This window comes from Bos mutus, chromosome 26, assembly GCF_027580195.1.
Source record: "Bos mutus isolate GX-2022 chromosome 26, NWIPB_WYAK_1.1, whole genome shotgun sequence".
NCBI classification, from domain to species: domain Eukaryota; kingdom Metazoa; phylum Chordata; class Mammalia; order Artiodactyla; family Bovidae; genus Bos; species Bos mutus.
In genome coordinates this window covers 2,612,041-2,633,534 of record NC_091642.1, presented here as the reverse complement: position 1 = coordinate 2,633,534, position 21,494 = coordinate 2,612,041, and the positions used below count along the sequence as shown (strand labels likewise).

Genomic DNA, 21,494 nt, shown 5'->3' with positions numbered 1-21,494 from the left:
AAGGAATTACAGAAATAAGACCAATCCTGTGGCCAAATCTGGAGAAGGAAATGACAACCCACTCCACTATTCTTGCCTAGAGAATCCCCTGGACACAGGAGCCTGGTGAGCTGCTGTCCATGGGGTCACACAGAGTCGGACACGACTGAAGCAACTTAGCATGTATGCTTGCATGGCCAAATCAGAAGTTCATAGCTTAAGACCAAAATATGAAACATGATTTCTGGCTTAATTTTTAATGAAAGTCAGTTTTCTTAAACTTGACAAAAGATACATGTTACCAAAATTCAAACATTTTTTTCCCCTGAAGGTGAAAGTGTTGACTCTTTGAGACCCCATGCAGCCCACCAAGGCTCCTCTCTCCATGGAATTCTCCAGACAAGAATACTGGAGTGGGTTGCCATTCCCTTCCCCAAGGGATCTTCCCTACCCAGAGACTGAACCTGGGTCTTCTGCATTGCAGGCACATTCTTTACCATCTGAGCCACCTTGCAGATAAATTCATTTTTTATACCACATGTCAGATGGTGAGTTGTAATGGATATATAAGTTGTTGCCTCATGCACCAAAATGGGTAATTTCAAAGACAGGGTTTTATAGTTCGTAGCCCCACACTGGTTTCAGAATTCCAGGGGCTTTTGCATAGAGGTCTGTCCGTTATCTATCGATGTTCAGATCCGGAAGATGTGAGTTCAGCTGGCCACAACAGGGAGGGTGTGTGTGGGGCATTGCCGGGCTCGCCACGCACCAGCTCAGCTGAGAACTCAGCATCCTCTGAGGTTGACTACAGGGTGTCTAAGTCACTCTGCAGGGGTCGGGGGCTGGCAGTGGGGTCTGAACCAGGAAGATGCTGACTCCAGCCCTGGGAACTGTGCTTTGGGCATCTTGATATGACAGCTTCAGCCGGAGGTCTTGGGCTTCCAAAATGACAGGACTTTTACATCCATCAAGAATACTGTGGGTTTTTAAAATTAGGGGCCAGGACTCAGCACTTAGGACCAAAAGGGCCTCTCCTGTGCTCCCCCACCTTCATCTGAATGACTACCATTTGTAGATAGTTTTTAATTATCTCCTAGGACAACACATTTTGTGTGAGTAAATTACAAGTTTCTCGTATGAATCCCTGGAGGTCAGAAGGGCAGACAGGGTTCCTGGTCACGTGTGGCTCTTAGAACGCCATTACCTTCTTTCTGTGTATGAAGTAAGTTGTGGTCCGAGTGGAAAGCATGGCCTCGGGGCTGTGGGGTCACAGGTGTAACACGCACCCCTGCGCTTGCTCTGAGTCTTGAGGGCGTCCCGTGCATGGGGCACTGGGATTCTGTGCTGTGTATGAACGGGGGGCAGGGGACATGTATGAATGCATGTCGTGGGCACCTCCTGTCCATACACATACGCTTGTCCTGTAGGACTTCAGTCGCTCAGTCGTGTTCAACTCTTTGCGACCCCATGGACTGCAGCACGCCAGGCCTCCCTGTCCATCACCAACTCCTGGAGTTTACTCAAACCCATGTCCATCGAGTCGGTGATACTATCCAACCATCTCATCCTCTGTCGTCCCCTTCTCCTCCCGCCTTCAATCTTTCCCAGCATCAGGGTCTTTTCCAATGAATCAGTTCTTCACATCAGGTGACCAAAGTATTGGAGTTTCAGCTTCAGCATCAGTCCTTCCAGTGAACACCCAGGACTGATCTCCTTCAGGATGGAGTGGTTGGATCTCCTTGCAATCCAAGGGACTCTCAAGAATCTTCTCCAACACCGCAGTTCAAAAGCATCAATTCTTCCGGCGCTCAGCTCTTGATAGTCCAACTCTCAAATCCACACCTGGCTACTGACTATACATACAGGACTATAGTCCAACTCTCAGATCCACACAGGACTTCACTTAGCAAACCCAAGTCCAAAGGTACAGTGATGAAAAATTTCAAGGTGACGGGAGTGTTGAACAGTCTGGGTTCCCTGAGGGCGGGCCTGCCAGGGGTCCCTGCACAGGCCGAAGAAGCCTTGGGCGTGTGGTCTGTGGGGGATCAGTGTTCTTCCCTAGGGATCCTGTTAAAGAACCACAGGGTAACCACCAGCCTCGAGTCTTCTCTTTGAACTTTGAACTGTTCTCCAGGGAAACACAGCTTACCTTCAACATGGTCACTGGGTCCTGGCTCCTTGCTCAGTGTGCATCCCTGAGTTAGTGGCATGGTGTAATGACAGCTAGCCCCCACCCACCTGGTGCTGATCACATGTTGAGTCCTGTCCTATATATTTGATTCCATGAATCACTACTTCTCACAATAACCCTGTGAGGTGGGCATCATCAACCGCATTTTATACTTGGGGAAACAGCACGGAGAGGGTAAGCCACCTGCTCCAGGTCACACAGTACCCGGTGGAGCTGGCGTTTGGCCCTGGGTCACCTGGCCCCAGAGCTCATCCTACACATAGTGGAGTCACTGAGTCAGCTCCTTCCCCGGTGACGCAGAGGGAAGCCATTCATGTTTCCAGGCGTCCAGAGGGGACTGAGCACAGGGCAGGGCACTGGCCTGCTGAGCGGTCCTGCTGCCCTAACAGGGTGGAGAGCTGGTGTGGGGTGGGGGTGGGGGGGTGGGGAGAAGACTGGATCAGAGGAGCTGCCTCCGTGAAGGCTAGTCTGTGGGAAGCCTGGGGCTTCTCGTGTAGAAACTGCTGAGGACTCGGCACAATGGGTGTCACAGGTGTCGTTTTTGTCGTGGGGGGAACAGGTGCAGAAATTTGCCAAAGTCTCCCCTCTAAGAGGGTGGTTGAGCTCCTAGGCCCCGCGCCTCTGGACTGCAGCACAGGGTCATCACCAGCAAGTGCTGTGCTCAGACTGGGCTCCCGGCCAGTAGCCCCTTGGCTCTCAAGCGGCGGCTGTCGGCAAGACACCGTCTCTGTGCAGGGCGAGCCCCTCTCTGCCCAGTGGGTCCCGGCCGGGCGCGGTCACCCTGGCTGGGGCAGCCTGGGGAGCAGCAGGTGCTGATGGAGCAAGGCTCCCGCCCTCTGTGCAAACACTCAAGCGCTGTATCTAGGGAACACAGCGTTACTGTGTGTGTGCTCTTAACCTGATACATACCCAGCCAGTGACCCGGAGGCCTACCCTTGAATTAACCCTTGGAGAGCTGCTCGGGGGTCGTGGCAGATCGCCCCGCCCGGCCGCCCACCCTGTTTCCCTGGCCATCCCAGAGGGCCGGTGCCCGGACTTGTGCAGGCCCTGACCACCCAACCCCGGGACGGGTGTGCGCCCTTGGGGGTGCACGGGGAAGGGGCACGCCGAGCACGTGCGGGGGGGGCAGTGGGGTAGAGGGGTGCCGCACAGACAACTTTCTGGAGGGCTCGACCGCAGTGCACCCCGTCCTGGAGAGGTCAGCCCCAGGCGCTCCCTGCCTCTGGAGAGGTAAGTCCCGGTGAGCCTCTCTTCTTGGGGGGTGGGTCCCTGTGCGCCTGCCTTCTGGAAGGGCCGGCCTGGGCGCGTCCGTGCTGGCGGGGTTGGTGGGTGGGTGAGGGGTCTCCTCGCCCCTGGGGACGCGCAGCCCCTGAGCCTGGCCGGGGGGCCGCACTGCCCAGGAGGCCGCGCGCAGATACCGGCCCTGTAACCAGAGGTCGGAGAGCGTGGCCGGCTCTGCCTGGCTGGGGCGGGTCCCTGCCCCCGGACCCCCGTCCCGCGCCCCGCGTGCCGCGGTCGTAGCTCTACAGGGACGCCCCTCTGCTCCAGCCACAGGGCCCGGTGACCGCAGGCGAAACCCAGGGCCCCGCGTGACGCCCGGGCGGCCTCGGGGGGACCAGGCCGGCACTGATGGTCACAGGCGCCAGGATGTCCTCCAGGGGCTCTCACGCGTCCGTTCTGCCGCCTGCAGAATCGCCCAGGCCGGCGCGCTCGCTCTCTAGCCGCTCCTGGATTGCAGGGCTCCGCGCTGCTCAGCGGCCGGACGTTGGGCCGGGGGAGTGACGTCCACGTGGGCGGCGGCCCTCCGCGCGGGCGGAGACGGCGCGAGTCCACGCGGGGGCGCTGCTCTCCGCGCTCGGGGTTGGTGCGCGCCGCCCGCAGGGCCGGGCGCCGGGCGCCAGGGGGCGCGCGAGGACCGAGGCGCGCGTGGGAGCGGGTCCGGGAGCGCGCGCCGGGCCGTGTGCGCACGCGCGCGCGGGGGTTGGGGGAGGCACCGGAAGCCGGAGACTCTCGCGAGGGCGCCTCGCGCACTTGTTTGTGCAGGTGTCGCTCGTCGGCCTTACCTCTCTTCAGGCTTCCGCCCTGGGCCCGACCGTGGGCCTCATTTCCAGGCGAGCACACGGAGGCCGCGGTGCCCAGGGAGCCGGGACGACGACGACTCAGCCCCGCTGCCCCCCCGGCCCTCGGGGGTCCCAGGGACCTGGTCCCTCGGAGGCCTCTGGTCGGGGCGCCAGTGTCTGGGGAGCAGGGCGCCCCCACAGGGCGGGCACCTGAGACCTCCGTCCTAGGGGGTCCTTGGGCGTCCCGGGGTCTGCACCTCTGTGGGGGAGCACCCTGCGACCCCTCCTTGCCCGGGTGGCCGCGGGGAGCCCCAGCCGGCACCCTCACAGCCCACCTGGTTTGTCCAGACGGCTCTTGGGGGGTGGGGCGCCTCGCTGCTGGTGACCCGCAGGGCCCTCCCAGGTGTGCTGCAGCGCGCAAGGACGGGCCTGGCTGGCCTCACCGCACACAGACCTCTGGCTGTTTCGGGTCAGCTTCCCCCGCCCTGAATCTTGTATTTTAGCCTCAGAAGACCTTCCCTGTCCTACAAAGGGGGAGCTGAGGGACCTGGGGGGACAGTCGGGACCATCAGGGGTTAGTTGTTTTTTTTTAATTAATAGGCTTGATTTTTTTCAGACTAGTTTTAGGTTTACAGAAAACTGGGGCACAAAGTCCAGAGGGTTCCATATCCCCGTCAACACCCTGTTTTCTGTGTTATTAGCGTTTTACACCAGTATGGAAGATTTGCTATAATTAATGAACCAATATTGATACATTATTATCAGATATAAGTTCATACCTCATTCACATTTTCTAACAATATGGACTTAACAGAAGCAGAAGATAAGACGAGGTGGCAAGAATACACAGAACTGTACAAAAGAGATCCTAATGACCCAGATAACCACGATGGTGTGATCACTCACCTAGAGCCAGACATCCTGGAGTGTGAAGTCAAGTGGGCCTTAGTAACCATCACTGCAAACAAAGCTAGTGGAGGTGATGGAATTCCAGCTAAGCTACTTCAAGTCCTAAAAGGTGGTGCTGTGAAAGTGCTGCACTCACTATGCCAGCAAATTTTGGAAAACTCTGCAGTGGCCACAGGACTGGAAAAGGTCAGTTTTCCTTCCAATCCCAAAGAAAGGCAATGCCAAAGAATGCTCAAACTACCGCACAATTGCACTCATCTCACACACTAGCAAAGGAATGCTCAAAATTCTCCAAGCTAGGCTTCAACAGTATGTGAACCGAGAATGTCCGGATGTTCAAGCTGAATTTAGAAAAGGCAGAGGAACCAGAGATCAAATTGCCAAATTCTGTTGGATCATCGAAAAAGCAAGAGAATTCCAGAAAAACATCTACTTTTGCTTCATTGACTACACTGAAGCCTTTGTGTGGATCACAACAAACTGTGGAAAAGTCTTCAGGAGATGGGAATACCAGACCACCTGACCCACCTCCTGATAAAACTGTAGGCTGGTCAAGAAACAACAGTTAGAACTGGACACAGAATAATAGACTGGTTCCAAAATGGGAAAGGAGTATATTAAGGCTGTATATTGTCACCCTGCTTATTTAACTTCTATGCAGAGTACATCATGCGAAATGCTGGACTGGATGAAGCACAAGATGGAATCAAGATTGCCAGAAGAAATATCAATAACCTCGTATATGGTAGTTGACACTATCCTGTGGCAGAAAGCGAAGCAGAACTAAAGAGCCTCTTGATAAAGATAGGAGAGTGAAAAAGCTGGCTTAAAACTCAACGTTCAGAAAACTAAGATTATGGCATCTCGTCCCATCACTTCATGGCAAATAGATGGGGAAACAATGGAAACAGTGACAGACTTTCTTTTCTTGGGCTCCAAAATCACTGCACATGATGACTGCAGCCATGAAATTAAAAGACGCTTGCTCCTTGGAAGAAAAGCTATGACTAACCTAGACAGCATATTAAAAAGCAGAGACATTACTTTGCCAACAAAGGTCCATATAGTCATGTACGGATGTGAGTTGGACCATAAAGAACTCTGAGCACCAAAGAATTGATACTTTTGAACTGTGGTGCTGGAGAAGACTCTTGAGAGTCCCTTGGACTGCAAGGAGAGCAAACCAGTCACTCCTAAAGGAAATCAGCTCTGACTATTCATTGGAAGGACTGATGCTGAAGCTGAGACTCCAGCATTTTGGCCACCTGATGGGAAGAACTAACTCATTGGAATAGACCTGATGCTGGGAAAGATTGAAGACAGAAGGAGAATGGGGTGACAGAAGATGAGATGGTTGGATGGCATCACTGACATGAATTTGAGCAAGCTCTGGGAGATGGTGAAGGACAGGGGGGCCTGGTGTGCTGCAGTCCATGGGGTCACGAGTCAGACAGAGCTGAGTGACTAAACAACAAAGTTTTTACCTAGTGTTCTTTCTCTGTCCCAGGGTCCCATCCAGAATCCCACATTGACTCTTAGGGTTGTGTCTCCAGAGGCTCCTCTGGGCTGGGCAGTTTCTCAGACACTCCCTGTTTTTGATAAACTTAGCAGCTTGAGGAGTGCTGGGCAGGTGCTGCCCAGGAGTGCCAGGCAGGTGAGACATGTCTCTGTTGGGATTTGTCTGAGGTTTTTGTTGTGCTGAGATGAGGCTAAAGGAAGGGGGTGACAGAGGATGAGATGGTTGGATGGCATCACCGACTCAATGGACATGAGTTTGAGTAAACTCCGGGAGTTGGTGATGGACTGGGAGGCCTGGCGTGCTGTAGTTCATGGGGTTGCAAATAGTTGGACACAACTGAGCGACTGAACTGACCTGAGATGGGGCTGTGGTAGGAAAACCAGAGCCAAGTGTGCTTCTCATCATGTCCTACCTAGAGTATGGTCTGCATGTAACGCTGCTGATGGTGACTTTGGTCGCCTGGCTGAGGTCTGTCACGCCTCCACAGTCAAGCCACGGTTTTCCCTGGTCAGTGTCCTCTGAGAGAAAGCCATCTGTACGGCCCACGTGTAAGGGGTGTCGTTAGGCAGAATATTGGAGTTCTACAAGGAGATTTTGGGAGATTTGTCTCTTTTCTCCATTCATTAATTTTTCCAATAACATATTTATGTCGGTGTGGACTCGGGTATTTATTTTACACTTAAAAGGGTAGCGGGCAGTGTGATTTAAGATTGAGAAAGGCTGGTGGCCTATACATGGCTTTCATTGTATGAGCCACGGTTCTTGTCTGTTTTAAATGTTTCAAGTGAAGTGAATGGGAGATGAGTGTAGGGCTGATGTCCTGGGGCTGAACCAGGCTGGTGGACAGTCACTTCCCCATGTGCCCCCTTGGCAAGGATGACTGTACCCGCCCCTTCTCCCTGGCCCTGCCCCTTGTCTGTGGTCACGGCCGGGGTGACTGGGATGCAAGCCTGCTGCCCCTTGGCATCCAGAACCTTCTGTTTTCAGGGTCCTCACTCAGCTGACACAGCTTGAGAGCGAGTCTGGGCCCTGCCGGTCCAGGCCGCCTCCCTTCCAGGTGCCCTGACTGGGCACTCGCCCTGCCCCGGCCTGGTCTGCATGGAGCCCGTGGGGGGCCGTGTGGCCTGGCAAAGCCCTGGGCTGGACCCTGTTCCTCATATGATCTTCGGTCAGGTCTGTGTGCCCCAGCTGGAACCTCTGCCGGGGTTTGGGCCATACGGCATCCTGAGTGAGGCGCGTCTGCAGGGGCCTGGCCCCTCTGCTGAACCTCCCACCTCACTTGGATGGCTGCCCGCCTGTGCTGAAGGATGTGGACTCATTATCTTGTCTGTCTTGAGGGATGGTGTTAGCTTGGCAGTTAATAAAGGATTTTAATTAAAGAGGGAAGAATCATTTTGGCAAACTAGCCTCATTCACAAACTCAAATGACCCGTCAAAGTTATAAGTTGGGTTCATTTCCATCTGAGCCTCTGCTGTTTGCGGGGAGCTCAGCACAGAGCCTGGGGGTGATGCGGGCACCTGGGGGAGCCTGACCCTGCCTCCTCCGCCCGAAGCCCAGGCAGCCATGCCATCCTTGCTGCTCCTGGCCTGTGGCCCCCGGCCCCCAGCAGGCCCCCACCTGCTCATCTCTTAAGGGATCCATCCTCCCTGTAGCCTTTTCTCTGAGTGCTGGCCGGCGGGGCTTTGACAAAACTGGAGATAACGGTAGGCTCACGAGCAAGGGTAAGAAGTAACAGGAGTCCTGGCTGTCCCTACCCGCTGCCCACGCAGGGTCAGGCTGACGGCCGCGACTCCGCCCTCTGACCTCCATCAGATCTCGCCTGTCCGTGTGCCCTGCTGTGTGCCTGTGTGTGTGTGCTCTTGGGGGCCCCCGTGCATGCATGCGTGTGTGTGGGCACGTGCACGTGTCTAGTTCTCTGCCCTTTACCACACGTGTGAACTCATGCACCCATGCCCACTGGCAGGACACAGAACAGCCTGTTCCCCACGGGGCTCCCTGCTGCTGCCCCTGCGTGCCCAGGGCCACCTCTCCCGCCCCCCTCACCTGGCCAGTGAGGCCCCTTCTAAGCAGATCACTGCCCTCCCCAGCTCTCGCCTTCCTCTCCTGACCCTTGATCCTCCTCGGCTCAGCCCATGGCACTTGGTGATGTGACAGTTGCAGCCCTTGCCTCTGCGCTGACCAGGGGGCTGGGCTCTCGCCTACCTGCCTTCCTGCCCCGCCCCCCCTCCCCGCCCCTGCTGCCTGCAGGAGGGGACAGGAATGAGCCCGGGTCCGGGTCAGCTGCCCCCTACGCCTTGGTGCCTTTGCCCGCGTGCCCACTCCCTTTCTCCCGAGCGCTGGCTCCACTGAGGCACGAGGCACGTCCTGCTTGTCTGTGTCCAGCATCCGCGCGGGTCCCTTGGGTAAGTGTGAGGCTGGACCTCGACCACGCAGAGGGCCGGGGAGCCCCAGAGGCCACTGGACAGTGGCTTTGGGAACTTCACCTCTGCTGAACTAGATGGGCCTGGGAGGGGAGGCAGGGGGCGCCATGCCAGGGAGGCTGGCCTCAAGGAGGCTGTGGTGGGAATCCAGGTGTGGGCAGCTGGACGTGGCTGTGGACAAAGCGATGGAAGTGGTAAAGACCATGCTCAGGTGTGAGCCCAGGTTGGACAAGACCCCAGGGGCCGTCCTCTCAGCGCCCCAGGTGGGGGGCGGGTTGTGCATCAGTGTCGGATGGTGCAGGCCCACTCCTTGCTGGGCGGGCGGGTCAGAGGAGGAGCCCGCTCCCTCCTCGGGAGGAGAGCAGCTCCCTTCCGGTGTGGTTCTCGGCAGCCTAAGTGTGGTCTCCTGGCCCCGCTGTTGCAAAGCCGCGCTGGGCCGGGCGGCCCTTTCCTGGTATCGCGGCAGGACTCTGGTTTCAAGGCCAGGGAGCCCAGCGTCTGACGAGACTCCTCCCTCCTGCGCGCCGCTGGATTTTGGTTTCGCTTTCGTGTAAGTTGCACGGTTGTTGGTGTCACCGCCGGGCCAGCGCGCACCCCGCCCTCCGCCACCCGCTCGGGGTCTCTGGTCCCGCCTTGGCCTCGGCTGGGGGTGATGGGTCTCACATGCATGGAGTACGTGGGGTCGGCTGGGGGCTGCCCTACGGGGCCCCTCCTCACCCCCCTGGCCAGCCTAGGCTTGTCCTCGCGGTGGTCACAGGGCAGAGACGGCGGGCAGGCGTCTAGTGCCTCCGGAACCCGGGCTGGAGCTGTGCCCTGTCCCCTCCGCAGCTGCAGAGCCGGCCCGGGGGTGGACAGAGGGGACCTGTCTTTTCAGTGGGGCCGCTGGGCAGGGTCCACCGTGCTGACCGGGGCAGCTGAGCTTCCGGGGGGACGGCAGCCCAGGGTCCCAGGCACTACCTAGGGAGACAGGCCGGTGCGTGTGTGGGTGCACGTGTGCGTGTGTGGGAGTGCGTTGTGCCCACAGGCATGTGCACACACGCTTACGCATGCAGCTGTGTGGGAAGACGCAGCCCGTTTCCGACCCGTCTAGTGGGCCTGCCGCTGCCCTGGGCCGTCTTGTGGGGACGGCATCTGCGTCCACACCCAGCCGGGCAGGAGCTGCCGGCCTGGGCGAGCGGCCTCCCAGAGCGCAGTCCAGCTTGGTCGCCCAGGGAGCCCCGGGGCTGCTCGTGCACGCCCCCTAGCGGTGGTGTTTCTGGGAGCGCGCTGGAGTGACCGTGCTCCGTGACCGATCCTCCAAGGGTTTGTGGGCGCAGCGGCCGCAGGTGCTCTGAGCCCTGGCTTGTCTGACTCTGCTTGGGTCGGCGTCCGGCTGCCCTGTCCTCCCCACTCTCTGCTCGGGGCGTCTGGGCCCCGCCTCCCTGGGCTCCGGGCAACGCTGACTGGGCTGCCTCTTCTCAGTGGACGGGGCCTGTGGGCCCTGAAGTCGGGGGGTTGGGGGCGGGGATGGTGCCCTGACCCCCACGCCGCCCGCCCGCCCCACATCTTGTGTCGGCTGGAGTCAGTCGGGTTTGCTGGAACTTTCTTCTCCCAGCCCAGGGAAGTCGTGGGAACAGAGAGGATCTTTTATGAGGAAATGAAAATGGAAGCGATTTCTTTCAGTGCCTGTGGCTGAGACCCTCGGCATAGAACAGGAAAGGGGTAACCCTGCCCCCAGCTTCTCCACCACCCCTGACGGGAGAGCAGTCTTCTTAGTGTGGTCGCCTGGCTCTTGCAGGGTGACCTGTGTGGCCCACGCGGAGGAGCTCCTCCAGGTGGTTCAGGGGTCAGAACAGGTGGCCAACGAGGCGGGATGCTCTTGACCACAGAGGGCAGTGTCCCAGGGGGGTGAGTCTCACAGCCTAGTATGAGGGCTACACACTCTGCCCTGGAGGGGCTCTCTTGTCCTTGGGGACCATGCCCTGAGCCACCGTTATCATCATCGCCTGGGCAGGAAGGGGGTGGAGAAGCCCCCGGGACCCTTCATGAGGGGACCCCTTTCCTGTGCCCAGCAGGACATCAGACAGCTCCCTGGACCTCAGCCAGATGGGAGACGTGGCCCCTGAGTCCACCTCTGGCCCTGGGGAAGGGGTCCCATGAAGGCAGTGGCCAGTCTTAACTCAGCTTCAGGGCACGGGGCTCCCTTCCTGGTCAGGGTTGCCCAGTGAGCGGCCTGAGCTGGCCAGAAGGAAGGGGTGCCTCGGGGTGTGTGTGTGTGTGTGTGGAGCCACTTAGAGGAGAGGGGCTTGGGTGTGATGGGGGCAAAGGGGAAACCAAGGCCCGGGAGAGCGGCTGGCCCGGGGCTTCCGGGAGCTGATGGCGGAGCTGGGTGGGCTGGCCACCCCGCCCTGCGCGGGAACCAGTCTGGAGGTTGGGGGAAGGGGATGGTTGGGTGCAGTCTGTCCACGTGGATCGGCGGGGTGAGGATGAGCACGCCTGCCCTTGCAACGTTCCCGTCTCCTTGAAGCAAGAGCTTTGTCTACACTGGAGAAGAATCAGAAAGGCAGCTAAGATCATCAGGGTTTTGATGCAGAGGTGTCGTCCACGTCCGTTCTGAACCCTCAGCCACTTTCTCCAGCCACATGCACAGGATTCCGGGTGGGACTCTGAGTTATCTGTACAGCTCAGGGTCCGTCTGTGTGCATGGATAGTCTTACTCAAGGGTTTCACCCTCACGTGCCACAGGGCTCACAGGATTCCAGTTTATGGGGCTTTTTCAAATGTGGATGCCACGAGAACAAACAGTCCTGCCCCCACCCTCCAGGCTTCCTCCAGGCCGGTCCCCTCGTGGCCCATTGCGTGTCTGCCTGTGTTGTGTGAGATGCGCTTCTGTCTGAGTGGGTGGTCTTACAGCCTTCCGCAGCCAGGCCACTCAGCTGCAGAGGAGGTCACTGGCCCTGGCAATGGGCAGAAGGGCCAGCTGGCGAGAGCCCAGCGCCAGTACCCGTCGCCCATCCACTGTGCCAGCCGGGGCCCCAGAGCTGCGCTGTTCCCCCTGAAAGGCCACCCAGAGATGAGCGCCATCTTTCAGAATTAACTTCTCCTCCCAGTGAGTGTCAGAAGTCCCATAACTTCATTAGGAGCGATCGGAAAACTCCATTTGCTTTTATTAGTTTGAAAGCTGCTCTCAGGGCCAACGTGCGGAATAGCCCGGGGGACAGGGAGGCTCCCAGCACAGAAGGAGAGTCCAGCCCAGTGTCAAGGTCACGGCTGCCATGACCTGTGCCCCGGCCCGTCGGATGCCTCTGACCTTGAGGCCACCTTGGAGGCTGAGGATCGCGTTCTGTTTTGTAAAACCTGCCTGCCTATGTGCAATGGAATATTATTTAGCATTCAACAGAAAGCAGTTCTGACACCTGCTACCACGTGGATGAACCTTGAGGACATCCGGCTGAGTGAAGTAAGCCGGACACAAAAGGATAAGCAGCAGGTGATTCCGTTTCTGTAAAGTATTGGAAATAATCACATTCGTAGAGACAGGAAGTAGATGGTGGGTGCTGGGGCCTGGGGGAGGGGAATGGTAAGTTAGTGTGGTTTTTTTTGGTAAGATTTTTTTTTTCTTTTTTGGGTGTGGACCATTTCTAAAGTCTTTATTGAATTTGTTACAATATCATTTCTGTTTTGTGTGTTTTTTATTTTTTGGCTGCAAGGCATGTGGGATCTTTCCTCCCCTGAAAGTTCTGGAGATGGGCAGTGGTGATGTCATCAAGTCCAAGCTTGTAGTCCTCGCTGTATGATAGGCCAGTTGATGGAAGATGAGGTGTCGGGACAGCAGAGAGTGGCTTTATTCAGAGGCTGGCAGACCGAGAAGGTGGCGGACTAGCGTCCCAAGAACCATCTTCCCCAAGTCAGAATTCAGGCTTCTTTTATACTCAGAGGGGAGGGAATGAAGGTCTGCTTTAAGCTGGACTCTGGAGGGAATATTAATTTCTTCCTTCCTGAAGCCTTCACAGGTGGGTCTGGTCAGAATGTTTCCTACGAGCTAAGCAAGGGTATTTTAGCTTAATGCTCATTACCTGGGATGTAGGACTCCCAGAGATGGGCCATTATGAGTAATTTAAGCTTGTAGGCACTATCCCTCTAGTGATGAACTTGAAATAGGATATGAAGGCCCTTCCCTGTTTTAGTGACAGTTACACGGCCATGAGAACATATTTCATACTGAACTGTGCACTTAAAGATGATCCATTTTATGTTCTGGATTTTTCCCCATGATTTAAAGGATAGGAAATAATGCATTCTCTTCATCCTTGACCACTTGAGCCCCAACTAAACCTGGAAATGCATTAGCATATGTGATAAGCCAGCCTTAGGTCTTGGACCAAGCTGCAGCGTGGGCACGGAGAGCTTCCGCTGCAGACATCCAGGCTGCCTGGGCCGTGAGCCTGGGCACGTCACTGGCCCATGAGCCTCTGACCTCCTCCTGGGACGGGGTCGGCCCTGTCAGTGTCTTAGCAGACTCGGAATCTGCATCAGATGCGCCTTTTCTTCTCAGTCCCCAAATTCTCAGGTGGCATCCCTGTAACCAGGGTGACCACATGTCCCAGCCTGGCTGGCCCATCCCAGTCCACACCAGCAGAGTGCTGGGTGGGCCTCTGGCCGTCCTCCTGGTGCAGGTGACGTCGTAGGGTCGTCCTAACAGGAGGTGCCTGAGTGCCCTGGCTCCTCTTGGGGTGCGAAGGTTTATGCCCTGGCTGCTGGGAGGCTGCAGCCAGTTCAGCCCTCTCCCGGAAGCGCACTCTGTCCGCCTGTGGTCACGGCAAGGGGACCCAGGTCTCCGTCACAGGGGCTGCTGGCGACGTGACCTGGGGACCCTCCTAGCTGAGCTGGAGAGGTTGTGAAACCACCTCCTGGAAGTCAGCAGAGACCTGATGCCCCCCTGCGAGTTGGTGGTGTCCCTCTGAAGGCACACGGAGTGCCAGGGAGCAGGCAGTCTCCATGATGGGGACGGGTTAGTCCCATCTGAGCTGGGGACTTGCATTCCAGGGCAGGGGTAGAAGATGCCAGAGCCACCAGCGTCCACCCTGGGGGCTTGGACACAAGCACTCAGGCTGTGACCCAGGAGGGCACTGGGTCAGCCAGGATGAGATACCACCGGCCGGTGAGGGAGATGGCAGACCCGAGGAAGTGAGGGGACCTGAGGAGGTAAGAGGGGGACCCGAGGGGGTGAGGGGGACCTGGGGGAGGTGAGGGGGACCTGAGGAGGTGAGGGGGACCCGGGGGAGGTGAGGGGGATCCGGGGGAGGTGAGGGGGACCTGAGGAGGTGAGGGGGACCCGGGGGAGGTGAGGGGGACCTGGGGGAGGTGAGGGGGACCCGGGGAGGTGAGGGGGACCTGAGGAGGTGAGGGGGGACCCGGGGGAGGTGAGGGGGATCCGGGGAGGTGAGGGGGACCTGAGGAGGTGAGGGGGACCCGGGGGAGGTGAGGGGGACCTGGGGGAGGTGAGGGGGACCCGGGGAGGTGAGGGGGACCCGGGGGAGCTGAGGGGGACCCGGGGGAGCTTAGGGGAACCCGGGGAGGTGAGGGGGACCCTAGGGAAGTGAATGGGGGGACCCTAGGGAGGTGGGTAGGAGGGGACTTGAGGAGGGGAGGGAGGGCAGTGAGGCACTGACGGTTCAGCTTGACCACTTCCTGCTCCCGAATCTTTTGATTTATCGTTTAAGTCGTAACATGCACACAACCTGAGCTGTATCCTCTTAGCCGTTTCGAGTGTACAGTGCAGTGATGTTAAGTATGTAATACTGTTTTGCACTCTTTGCCCCAAATCTCCAAGGTCCCAAGGTCCTGCAGGAGCCCCAAGGCCTCGGTTTTCATAACTCACTGTCCCATTTTGCTGGCGGCTTTGTGGGTCCTTGATGGTCGGGGAGAAAGCCACAGCCTCCTCCTGGCTTCTCCACGTCTCCACAGTAACCTCCTGCAGTTGAGACCCACGGTGACCATTAGCTCATAGGCCTTAATCGGTTTTTAACACATGAGAGAATCTTACCGTGACCCTCCCCCGAGGAATGCTCAGCTTTTTAGAGAGCTCCCAGAAAGTCAGAATAATTCCCATTGGTTGTTTTTAACTCTCTTGTTATAGGAGTCGCACAAGGAATAGTCAGCAGTTGGATGTAGTTTTTCTTCTTCAAGCCCTGGGGCTGTGTCAGCTCTGGAGAGCCCGGCCTGTCCACCGCCCCCTCCCTCCCTTCCACTCCCGCCTTCTCCCCTCTCCCTTGCCTCCCTGGGTCAGGGATTGCAGATGTGAGGCTAATACACACGGCTCTTCACGTGCCGCCCTGTGTCTTGTGCCCGATGCCCTGAGCAGCAGATGTTATTAAATGCTGGCTGTGGTCCAAGCGCTGGTTGGTGGGTGCCCACTACAAGGCCCAGGGGCAGACCTGTGCTTTGGTGGCAGCTCTCAGCCGCTGTGCCTGGCTCGGGCCTGCCAGGCGGGCTCAGGGTTGGCATCTGGTAGAGGATGTCTGTCCAGTCACAGAGGCCAGAAGCCCAGCATCCTTGGTGGGGCCTGGAGTTCAGGTGGTTTTCTGGACCATTGCCTCATTCATGAAAGCAGGTCCTCCAGGCCTCCGGCCACAGTGGGTGATGACCAGGGCCAGAGGCATCCTTACTGTTACGGGCACAGCCTGTTGGCAGCCTTGGGCTCCCAGCCATGTCTGGTGTGCCTGCGGACCCCTGGTCTGGCCCGCGCGGGGTCCTGCCCCAATCTGCCCTCAGATGAAGATGCTGTGGTACAGGGCTTCTGGCTGCCTGTCTTTCTGACCTTGGCTCCAAAACCCATTGAAACTCTTATGTTACAAACTCCTTCAATACTCCTTATTTTATGTTGAGAATGCTGGCCAGGAGACTTAACCAGAGTCTTGAAGGTCATAAGGGTTTATGAAGCCAGTGTGGAAAGGTGCTTGTGATGAACACAAACTTCCTGGACACTTTTCTGTTTCTTGTGGATTTTCACTATTCAACAGGCAATGAGATTTATCTCACAGTTTTGTTCTCATTTTCCTCTAAAGATAATTATGTATGATACACTTGGGTGTGCTGTGTTCCCCTTTCTGTGTTCCTTGACTTTGAAATGTGAAGGTGTTATAAATTGTGCAATAAAAAGCTGATTCTGTAGCGAATGAAACAGAAAGACTCTCTTTCTAATTGTATCTGTTAATCTCGTACACATCTTCATTAGGGGTTTTAGTATATTGAAAAGATGCATCAAAGTTGGCAATTAAGGAAGCGTCCTCATCAATACGGGTTAGTAGATTTTTCTGTGTCGGGGGCCAAGGGTAGGGTTGCACCCAGGACACAGCTCCAGTCTGCACGCAGTCCCTTCCGCACTCTCGGCCAAAACGAGCATCCGCTTCTCGGGGTGCGTGGACCGGAGGCTTGGAGCCGGGCGCTCATGTGCACATAGCCTCCCAGCATGACTAAGTGCTCACCCTGACTGTTCTGCAGACAGGGGAGCAGGTTCAGAGAGGTAAGGAAAGATGCAGAGTGCAGGTGCAGATCTGAGCCCAAACCACAGGCCTCCCTGAGCCCGGCAGGTACGTGCCCCAGAACAGTCAGGAAGCAGGGGGTCTGTGAGTTGTGTCTTAGTTCTGCTTTCCCTGCTGGGGACTCACGGTCCACGGCTGCCTCTGGTCCCCCAGCTGGTCAGTGGAGGAGCTGGCTCCACGCCAGGCCCTCTTCCGGCAGGTCTGTCCAGCACCATGGACAGAGGCAGGGTGAGGCGGCCCCCTGAGTGGGTGTGGAAAAAGACCGGGACCAAGAACTGAAGACCTGCTGCTGCTGCTGCTAAGTCGCTTCAGTTGCGTCCGACTCTGTGCGACCCCATAGACGGCAGCCCATTTCCTTCTCCAATGCATGAAAGTGAAAAGTGAAAGTGAAGGCTCTCAGTCGTGTCCGACTCTTCGCGACCCCATGGACTACAGCCCACCAGGCTCCTCCATCCATGGGATTTTCCAGGCAAGAGTACTGGAGTGGGGTGCCATCGCCTTCTCTGAACTGAAGACCTACTTGCTGCTAAATGTAGACATTTGGTTTCAGGGTCTGAGAGTGAGGAATTAGGAGAAGTTTTAAGGGAAAAACACTTAAGTAACAGTTTATGGGTCTAGTCGGGGAAAGAATGATGGGAATTTATTTTCCTAAGGAGCAGTTATTTAATCAGAGGCTGATAAACAGGCTCAAGTCTGACTTGGAATTTTGAGGGGCTATATTTTCCTTCCGCCTCTGCCATGGTGAGCGGCTTAGCTCATGGCTTAGCTCATTCTGTCTTTCTCATTATTTTCATTCTGTTAATTAACTCAGCCAGCCAGATGTGACATTTATAAAAAGCATCGGGAATGTTCTGTGCAGAAGACATGCCTACCTGTGAAGGCGTTTTGCTGTAAGCAGGGGGTGGCATTTTCATGCAGAGGTGTCATGAAGGGGCCACGCGCTTGCCTCCACAGGGCAGGGGTCCTGAGCCTGGTGGGCGGAAGCTGGGTGTCCAGGCAGGGGCCCCCTCCTCTTGTGTCAGGGTGGGCAGTGCAGATATGATGTGTTTTCCAGCAAGAGCAGGCTTCTGGAAGGAGCATCCTTGGGCCTGGGAAGTTCTGGAGTAACTTAATGGTCAGCATAGATGGCGTGTGCTCGGCCTGCCCTTGTGCAGCTGGACCACTTGGGAACTGGGTGGGTGGGTTGAGTCCTGATGTGTTACCAAATGACGTACACCTGCCACCTAGTTCAGGCAGTAGAGGGGGCCACTGTAGCAAACACACGTGTACTTAGGCTGCATGTTCAGACGCTTCTGCGTGGCCAGCACCGTGTGCAGTGTCCTCACGCGTTCTGTGCTTGCTGTTCAGTTGCTCAGTCATGTCACATGACTCTTTGTGACCCCATGGACTCATGTCACATGACTCTTTGCGACCCCACGGACTGCAGCACCCCAGGCTTCCCTGTGCTCCACTATCTCCCGGAGCTTGCTCAAACTCATGTCCATTGAGTCGGTGATGCCATCCAACCATCTCATCCTCTGTTGCTCCCTTCTCCTCCTGCCTTCAATCTTTCTCAGCATCAGGGCCTTTTCCAATGAGTCAGCTCTTCGCATCAGGTGGCCAAAGTATTGGAGCTTCATCTTCAGCATCAGTCCTTCCAATGAGTATTCAGGACTGATTTCCTTTGGGATGGACTGGTTTTATATCCTTGCTCTTCAAGGGACTCTCAAGAGTCTTCTCTAGCACTACAATTCAAAAGCATCAGTTCTTCAGTGTTCAGGCTTCTTTATGGTCCAACTCTCACATTAGTACATGACTGTTGGAAAACCCATAGCTTTGACTAGACGAGGTGATGTCTCTGCTTTTTAATATGCTGTCTAGGTTGGCCATAGCTTTTCTTCCAAGGAGCAAGTGTCTTTAAATTTCATGGCTGCAGCCACTGTCCACAGTTAATCCTCAAAAAATTCTGTGAGGTATTGTTCTTTTTCCCTTTTCCAGATTTTCTTTTTTCTTTAGAAATATGTACTTGTTTCTGGCTGCACTGGGCCTTTGCTGCCTTGCACGGGGTTTTCTCTGGTTGTGGCGAGTGGGGGCTTCTCTCCTTTGTGGTACGTGGCTCCTCGCTGCAGCGGCGTGTCTCATTGCAGAGCGCGGCTCTCGGTGTGCGGGCTTCAGTAGCTGTGGCTCCTAGTTGCCCCGAGGCTTGTGGGGTCTTCTCGGGCCAGGGATGGAGCCCTTGTCCCCTGCATTGGCAGGTGGATTCTTAACCACTGGGAGCCAGGGAAGTCCCTGTGAGGTATTGTTCTATAAGATGAGAAAGCTGACACTCAAAGAATGTAAGAATCTTGATCCAAGCCATGTAACTAATAAGCCAAAAATCCGGGACCCACAGATATTCTAAGTAATGGGCTTAACATATAATGTACATCAGTGAATATGTGGAATGCATTTGAGAACATACAAGAATGTGTTTATTGAGTGTTTTCTAATGTCAACTATTGTGGGATTTTCAGGAGCAAAGGTGAATGAGGCCCGGCCGCCTGGCCCTCAGGCCCCCATAGGACCAGGGTGGATGTGTGTCCGCTGGGGTGTTGGGGACAGCCCGTGAGGGAGGGAGGGCAGCTGCTCTGGACACTGGACAGCCCCGTGTACCCCAAAGTCATTGGCACAAACAGGCTGCAGACGCCCTCTGCAGGGCAGGGGGTGGGCGAGTGGGCTCTGGGCTGGGCCTGGATGCATGCCCTGGCCAGCGCGGCTCTTGCCGTGTGGCCTGCACAAGTTCTTGGCCTGTCTGTGGTTCTGCCTTCCCGCCCGTTACAGGACGTGGTGACAGTGGCTACTTTGAGTCTCAGTAATGTGGGCACCTGGCCTCTGAGCACAGGCCGGGAGGCAGCACACACACACGTGGGCACCTGGAGCTCTTCTTCGTCTGCACATGGTTTTGGAGACTGTTTCCCTTTGCTTTCTAAATTACAAAAGTAACACATGCTCATAAGTTCCAACACCATTTATTTAGTCACTAAGTCGTGCCGTGAACTGTAGCCCACCAGGCTCCTCTGTCCATGGGATTTCAACTATAGATGTATTTTATTATAAAGGTCTGCCCCTTCCAGAGGGGAAGACCATTGTCAGCTGTTGGCAGATAGCTTCCTAGACCTTTTTTCTAGGTGTTTACAAATGTGGATCCACCATGCGCATTTACATCGTTGGAACCCCTCAGCACTCATTATTCTGCATGTATCGCAGCATATCCTGGACTGGCTTGCATCATTTGACATGCAGTGTGGACATTTACAAATGTTACCTTTTCCGTGGCTTAAGTTACCTCAATTTTTTAAAATTTACCTTTGGCTGCAGTGGGTCTTTGTTGCTGGGCACGGGCTTTCTCTAGCTGTGGTGAGCAGGGGCTACTCTGAACTTGCAGCGTGCGGGCTTCCCGTTGCCGTGGCTCCTCTTGTTGCAGAGCAGAGTCTCTGAGGTGCTGGGCTCAGTCGTTTGGTGCTTGGGCTTTGTTGTCCTGCCTCATGTGGAATCTTCCCAGACCAGGGATTGAACGTGCGTCTCTTACGTTGGCAGGTGAATTCTTAACCACTGGACCGCCAGGGAAGTCTGCCTCAATTTTTAAATCACTTTCTTACCTGGTGGACATTGAGGTGTCTGGCCTGCACTCTCCCTACCCCCATATTTCATTTAGAAAGAACTTTGCGTCAGTTGTCCCTGTATGTCCATCTTTCAATTGGAGGAAGATCTGCATTCAGTGAAAGAAATACCAGCACATTCAGTGTCTGCCCAGTGGCCCAGGAATCCGCCCTGAGCGGTGCTCCATCTCTGAGATGGTCCGGGGGGCAGGCTGGCCCTGTTGGTGAGGTCCTAGAGGGGACTGCTGGGCTGTGGGTCCAAAGCTCTTTGCTCTTGGGAGAATTTTGGCAGTGAAATTAGGCATCTAAATAGACTTGTCAATGGTACAACAAAATGGTGAGAATTATATTAAGAGAATTAAATATTAATTGACAAATGGGAGTGCATCCAGGGGAGGATTTCCAGGCTGGTGAAAGATTTCGAAACTGTATTTTCACCAGCAGGGATGTTCAGCCTGAAAAGCATGGGGACCACCATCAGGACCACCAATCAGGGATCACCTACTGGAAGGACAGAAGGAAACCTTTCCTCTGTGGTTCCAGAGGATGGAGCTAAGGCTAATGGATCCAACTTACAGGAGGCTGACTTAGACTCAAAATGCACAGACCTCTGGGCATTCAGATATCTCTGCAGAAGCCCTGGGCTGAAAGTCCAAGCCCCAGTGGGGTGGAGGGAGTGGTGGATCCAGGCATATTCCCCTCTTCTCTGCTCCTGACTCAAGTGCCTGAGAAGTGAACTGTTATAAACAAAGGAGCCACGTTCAAAAGGAAGAGGAGAGCTTCCAGCCCCAGGAGTGGAGAGAAGTCCAGGGAGAGCAGAGGCTGGAGCAGCAGGTTCAAGGGAGGTGGACTGGAGGGAGTAGTGGGACCAAGGCTTTTGAAGCCCCAAATGCTTCTTGTAAGATCTGCTTTTAACCACACAACCTGCAGGCCAGGTTGAGGCAACTGCAAAATCGGGTAAGAGGGAAAATGTCCAGGGCATGAGTTGCAAACAGAATTACAAATCACAGGAAGAGACTCAAGAAGCAGCCAGGAGACGACACATGTGGGAGAATGTGCGCTCCGTGAAACAGAAATAACAACCGTCGGAAAACACTTTAAGGCGGAGGGTTCAGAGTCAAGGAGACCGAGGAGGGGGCCGTGTTCTGTTCCCTTGAAATGGAAAAGGAGGCTGTTGGGCTAGGTCTGGTCCAGTTCCCGGGAGGCAGACTCTGAGAGGAAGGCTTCTGTGCAGGGCGTTTATCTCAAGGGCTCTCAGAGCGATACCTGTAAGGG

The 21,494-nt window shown here is 55.9% G+C and overlaps 1 long non-coding RNA gene across 1 annotated transcript; it reads left to right on the top strand.

Annotated features, from left to right (window-relative positions):
- Positions 1-2,612: 2,612 nt before the first annotated feature.
- Positions 2,613-16,202, top strand: LOC138985801 (uncharacterized). The gene is made up of 3 exons (XR_011462768.1): positions 2,613-3,400; positions 14,105-14,263; positions 15,198-16,202. It is a non-coding gene; the product is annotated as an uncharacterized lncRNA (long non-coding RNA).
- Positions 16,203-21,494: the final 5,292 nt, after the last annotated feature.